The 5,962-nt window shown below is 37.5% G+C and overlaps 1 long non-coding RNA gene across 3 annotated transcripts in view; it reads right to left on the bottom strand.

Moving 5' to 3' along the window:
• Positions 1-442: 442 nt before the first annotated feature.
• Positions 443-5,962, bottom strand: part of LOC117170124 — a 7,329-nt gene continuing 1,809 nt past the window's right edge. The window contains exons 2-8 of one of the 3 annotated variants that reach the window (XR_004466721.1): positions 5,633-5,710; positions 5,522-5,542; positions 2,088-2,260; positions 1,218-2,010; positions 944-1,045; positions 806-859; positions 443-726 (exon numbers count right to left, since the gene is read on the bottom strand). This is a non-coding gene — a long non-coding RNA (uncharacterized LOC117170124). Of the gene's footprint in view, positions 860-943; positions 1,046-1,217; positions 2,011-2,087; positions 2,261-5,521; positions 5,543-5,632; positions 5,711-5,962 lie in introns of all 3 variants that reach the window. The other 2 variants (XR_004466719.1, XR_004466720.1) reach the window with 2 other exon arrangements.

Genomic DNA, 5,962 nt, shown 5'->3' with positions numbered 1-5,962 from the left:
GACCAAGCCATCGCTTTCGCGAACGAGGAGGATTTCCAAGTAAATAGCTGGAATAGATTACGCGAACAGTTAAAGCACCCGAGTATAAATTCCAACATTTACTCAGCTTCAGTGCACAATGTTAAGGCTAAGTTTAACCCCAACAAATGTATTGCACATATACGTACAGGAGGTGGATCTGAGGCAAAGTGTAGCTGGAAGAGTGAAATCAAGTGCTATAACTGTAATCAAATAGGGCATATTAAAAGAAATTGCTCAAAACCTTTGCCAAATAAAGATAACTCTCCTTGCGACTATTGCCTCATGAATAACCACTGTTATGCGAACTGCAATTTAAGAAAAAAACACGAGCCGAACGCGAACGAAAAAGAAATATGTTTCGTAAGGAACCACCGAAATCTGGACAAAAGTCTGACGGTCAAACAAATAATACTACCTTAAGTCAAAGAGTTGTCCTCAGACTAAGAGGGGCGAAGGAGGCGGGTCCAGCTGTAACAGTAGAAATAAGGCAGCCATCTTTTATTTCAGGAAAGTGTCTCTTTATGATTGACACTGGGGCTAAGGTCAGCTTAATTAAAGAAAATGTGATCCATTCCTGGACTCGTGTAAATAGAGATAGTCTTCAATCTAGTAGGAATCGGATCAAACATGATCCGTACTCTTGGCGAAATCACACTGATGATTAGGGGTCTCGAAACTCCCTTTCATATTATTCCTCAGTCTTTCCTGATATCACAAGAAGGAATAATTGGAATAATCTTCCTTATGCAGCATCAAGCTGTCATTAATTTCGTTGAAAACAAACCTTGCATGGGCGAAGATCGATTTCCTTTTATTTCTCATAAAACCATCCAAATACCTGCAAGAACAAAAATGCTCATAAGACTACCTGTAAAGGATACAATGCTTAAAGAAGAATATGTCAAAAGAATCTATTGTGGACCTGGTATTTTTGCGGGTGAAACTTTAGTTCGCAATCAGAATGGAATCGCCAGAATGTATATTGTCAACTCCACTCTTCATAAGGTTAAGTTAACATTACCACCTGTAAATATCGAAGAATGCGAAATTATTTCCCCTTTAGATCAATCACTCGAAAAAATCGACTTCAGTGAAGAACATAAGAGGTTAGCTGTTAGAGTTTCGAAATTATTGAAGGCTATAGATTTGACAGGATTAACGGATGAGGAACAAATTAGTCTTCTTCCTATACTTACTAAATTTTCTCCTCAATTTTTCTTAGAAGGCGATCAGTTGGGTGCCACAAATGTGTTGAGCCACAAAATAATTACCACCGACGATAGGCCCATTAATACAAAACAATATCGTTATCCCCCAATTCACAGAGATGAAATCCGCGAACAAACTGATAAATTAATTGCTTCTGGTATCGTTTAACCTTCTACTTCTCCATACAACTCCCCTTTATGGATAGTCCCTAAAAAGGCTCGCCCGGAAGGTAAGAAGAGATAGAGGATGGTTCTCGATTACCGCTCTCTAAACGAGAAAACTGTGGGAGATGCTTACCCCCTTCCAAACATAACGGATATATTGGATCAACTTGGAGGAGCTAAGTATTTTTCAATACTAGATTTAGCTTCCGGATTTCATCAGATCCGTCTAGATCCAGACTCTCAATCAAAAACAGCCTTCTCAATTCCCTATGCGCACATTGAGTTCACTCGGATGCCCTTCGGCCTTAAGAATGCTCCAGCTACCTTTCAAGGGATCATGGATAGTGTACTTACAGGTCTTCAAGGCATAGAACTATTTGTCTAGATGGACGACATAGTCGTCTATGCAGCCTCACTCGAAGAATATTCTCGAAAATTAACATCTCTCCTTGGTCGATTGAAATCAGCTGGGCTGGCGCTACAACCGGAGAAAGGCCATTTCCTTAAACGAGAAATCGCTTATTTGGGGCATGTGATAACTCAGGATGGAGTAAGACCAGATCCCAGGAAGACGGACTCTGTGAAAAAGTTTCCTGTTCCAAAAGGGAAGAAAAATCTGAATCAATTTCTAGGATTAGTCGGTTAATATAGGCGGTTGATCTCGAACTTTGCAAAAACAGATAAACCTCTCACCTTACTTCTTAAAGATAACGCCGAATTCATTTGGAGCCCTGAAACTCAGGAAGCTTTTAAAGTCCTGCGTGATACAATATGTACTAAACCCTTGTTGCAGTACCCAAAATTCGAGAAACTCTTTGTGCTCACCACCAATGCATCCAACTATGCAATAGGCATATTCACGTACTCTGCAAAATGCCGAGATAAATTATTTAACTATAGAAAAGGAGCTTTTGGCCATTGTGTTCAATGTAAAACATTTTAGACCCTATCTTTATGGCAGACAGTTTTCCCTTGTAACTGGTCATCGACCATTGGTTTGGTTACACGGTCTTAAGGACCCTGTTTCAAGATTGGGTCGTTGGCGTGTAAAGCTAAGCGAGTTTGAATATAATATTGTGTATAAACCGGGAAGAATTAATAGCAATGCGGACGCATTGTCAAGGAACCCGGTTGATGTTAATGTATCTAAGAGGCCGGAAACTGACTCGAAAGAAGCACAATCTGCGGATCGTAGACCTGTGAGAGTGGTCGGAACCTGGGGAGAGGACGATGGCAGGAAAAGTCTGAAGGAGTTATTGGAACATGGATTCTTTGAAAGCCTAGGCCTAGGGGAAGGTCAACACGTCCTTTCAAATTGTTGTGAAAGCCCCCGGATTGCGAAAGTCGACGCGCAATTGCCTGGGGACAGGGAGTGTCAGTCTGTTGGCACCGATCTTTTAAGTTTAATCATGATCAATCAAAGTTCGGAGCAGGCATCCGGTCAGAGTCAAGGGCTGGCAACGCATTCGCACTTGCCTCTGATCGGGTCACGGACTGACAACAGCCGGAAAAAGACACCATGTTGTATTGGGGTATCTGTGACGCCTGGTCACGTTGAAAAACACCATGTTGTATTGGTGCATCTGTGACGCCTGGTCACGTTGAAAAGGTACCATGTTGTATTGGTGAGTCTGTGACGCCCTGTCACGTGAATCCATGTTCCAGTGCCGATACTCCCCTAAAAGAGATTTTAGCCCTGGTTGAAGGTATCTTCACATACAGCTAAGATAAGGTCTGTATGGGAAAGGGTCATCTTGCTCATCTAATTTCTGCGGATGGATACATGACATCGGAAATTAACGAGGATTTGAAAATTAGATATTTGTTAAAAGTCGATGATATTAGAAGGGAAAGCCCGAAGGCCGGAGAGATAGTTGTGTTCAATCGTAATGGGAGGTACATCTTCAGCATCACTGTGAAACACAAAAGGGAAGACAACGTATTCTTGAATGTTGTCTCAGGAGCCGTGTTGGCTCTTCGAAAGGCTATGAAAGCCTTGAAGGTACAAAGTGTAAGAACTGCAAGTACAGGAAATAGTCTTGACGACCTTTCTTGGGAATCAGTAGAAAAAAAGATTGAACAGCATTTTGTTGGTACTGGACTTTCGATAGTAATTTGCTCTGGAGAAATAATAATTCCCCCAATTGATATGAGGGATGAGATAATTAGAGAATATCACGAATCAGTTGTAGGAAGGCATAAGGGTGTCAAAAAGACCTATTGGCGAGTGAGATCAACATACTATTGGAATAATTTAAAGACTGACGTGCAAAGAATAGTATCTTCCTACACAAATTGCCAGAAAAATAAGCTAGAACGAAGAGGGACTCGTCAACCGATAGTAATCACAGAAACTTCTAAAGGTCCCTTTGACAAGATCCAAATTTATCTGGTGGGACCACTTCCCAAGTCTTCAAAAGGGAATACCCACATTTTTACGATACAATGCAACTTCACAAAATATTCAGATGCACTTCCGATCAAAAATACAGACTCCACTACCATCGCATTGGCCTTAGCGGAGCAGTTTATATCACGTTATGGATGCCCTCGTGTTATCCATGCCGATCAAGGTTCAAATCTGATATGTCAATGCATGAAAACCTTTCGCAAGGTGTTCAGAATCAAAAAGATCCAGTGAACAGCTTATCATACTCAAAGTCTAGGCTCATTAGAGAAGAGTCATCAAACTTTAGTAGAGTATCTTAGACAATTTGAGAGTACTACCAGCTGGGACGATTGGCTTCGCTTCGCAGTGTTTTCTTATAACACGAGTGTCCACGAATCAACTGGATTCTCACCTTACACCTTAGTATTCGTTAGAGAGGCAATTATACCGAATAGTTTTACCTTGTCGCCACAGGAGAAAACTTATTTGGAATACTTGAAAAATCTATTTTGTAAACTCGACAACGTTCACGCACTCGCCAAAGAAAGACTCCAAATAGCTAAAGCACGCTCTAAGAAATATTACGATCAAAAATCGAATCCAAAACACTTTAAAGAAGGGGAACGCGTCTATCTAAAAATTAATAAAAAACAAAGACAAATTCGATCTGTACTTCAGCGGACCATACATTTTAGAAAAATTAGTAGGCGATCGGAACGCACTTATTAGGTTAGGCCCAAACAAAACGAAGATCGTGCATACCGACAAACTAAAATTGAGTGCACAACCGATAGTTCGTGACTCTACTAACCAGAATCCACCACTTCCCGAACTGGATCGGAACCTGGAAACACCCGAAACACAAAAGATCGATTCTGATTCCACGATTACGTAGAACGAAACAAATTTAATAGAATACAAATAAAATAAAAAGATCGAAATCGGAAGCCAACAATTTTCCTATTTAACGTAATAAAAACAGAGCTACAAATTGAAGCACCTAAAGTGGAACTCTCAAATTTTAAACTTTGAAAACCGAAGTAACAAACAAAAAAAAAACAAAAAAATTCTTCTAATCCTAATAATTTACACGTCTCAAATGAAAGCTACTAACACGTTTCAACTAAATAATTTAAAATTAAATGCAGTTAGACTAACAAATTAAAAATATAAATTTTTATAAATTATACAGTTCAAAGATTTAAAATCACTTCCAAAAATATAAAACCACGTTCACAATTTTAATGCTCTAAATTGACGAATCAATCGATGCATTCAAATTTTTTCAAAATTGTATCATTTTAAGCATTTTTGGGATAGAAATAGTACAAATAGAACGATTAAATTTTTCTATAAACTGAAAACTTGTTAAATTAAAATCTATTCTTAATTTTAAATAACTTAAAATCCTTAAAATGCTTCAAAGTCTTATTTCAAAATCTTGAAGCATTTACATGTAGTATTACATTTTGGCAGAATTTTAATTATACATTTTTTTTACTATTTGAACTTAAATTTTTGTACAAATAGTTTAGTTTTATAAGAAATCTTAGACTTTAAACACTTCTAGATTTTAATTTTTATAAGTTTTAAAACTAAATTTTAAAATACTTTAAACTAAAATGTACGATTGTCATTTACTAGAAATTGAGAACAAAATTGAAAAAAATCTCTCAAAACCTTAACGAGACAACGCTCTCTTAACAACAAACAAAAAGGAACAAATAACGCAAAGTACCCCTTCGAAGAACAGCACAACCTGTGAATTAAAAAAAAAATTACAAAGAAATAGTCCATATTGTTTCTGAGGAAATTATAAATATATTATGCAAACATAAAATCTACCTACCTGGTGAAAAATTAAGAACCAATAAATGACAACAGGGAAACATCCGAATTCAAACTTTCTCCAAAAAAAAGGGCAAATCTGAAATATATTGAAAAAGAATTAGTACATAAAATATTACTATCCATATTTTGATCACTAGTACGAGATCTAAAAAATATTCTTTTTTTCAATAGAATAAAATCAAATCAAAAAAAGGGAAAGCGGCAAAGAATGCACATAAAGACAATTCCACTCCTTAAAATTCAAAATTTCGCGCCACCCCGTAACCCTTCAGTACATACAAAAAAAGAAATAGAAAAAAACCAAAAGGTTTAAAGAAAATAAATAATG

The sequence above is a fragment of the Belonocnema kinseyi genome, chromosome 3 (genome assembly GCF_010883055.1).
Source record: "Belonocnema kinseyi isolate 2016_QV_RU_SX_M_011 chromosome 3, B_treatae_v1, whole genome shotgun sequence".
Lineage (NCBI taxonomy): Eukaryota > Metazoa > Arthropoda > Insecta > Hymenoptera > Cynipidae > Belonocnema > Belonocnema kinseyi.
Note: the sequence above shows the minus strand (reverse complement) of the source record. Positions and strands in the feature narration are given on the sequence as shown.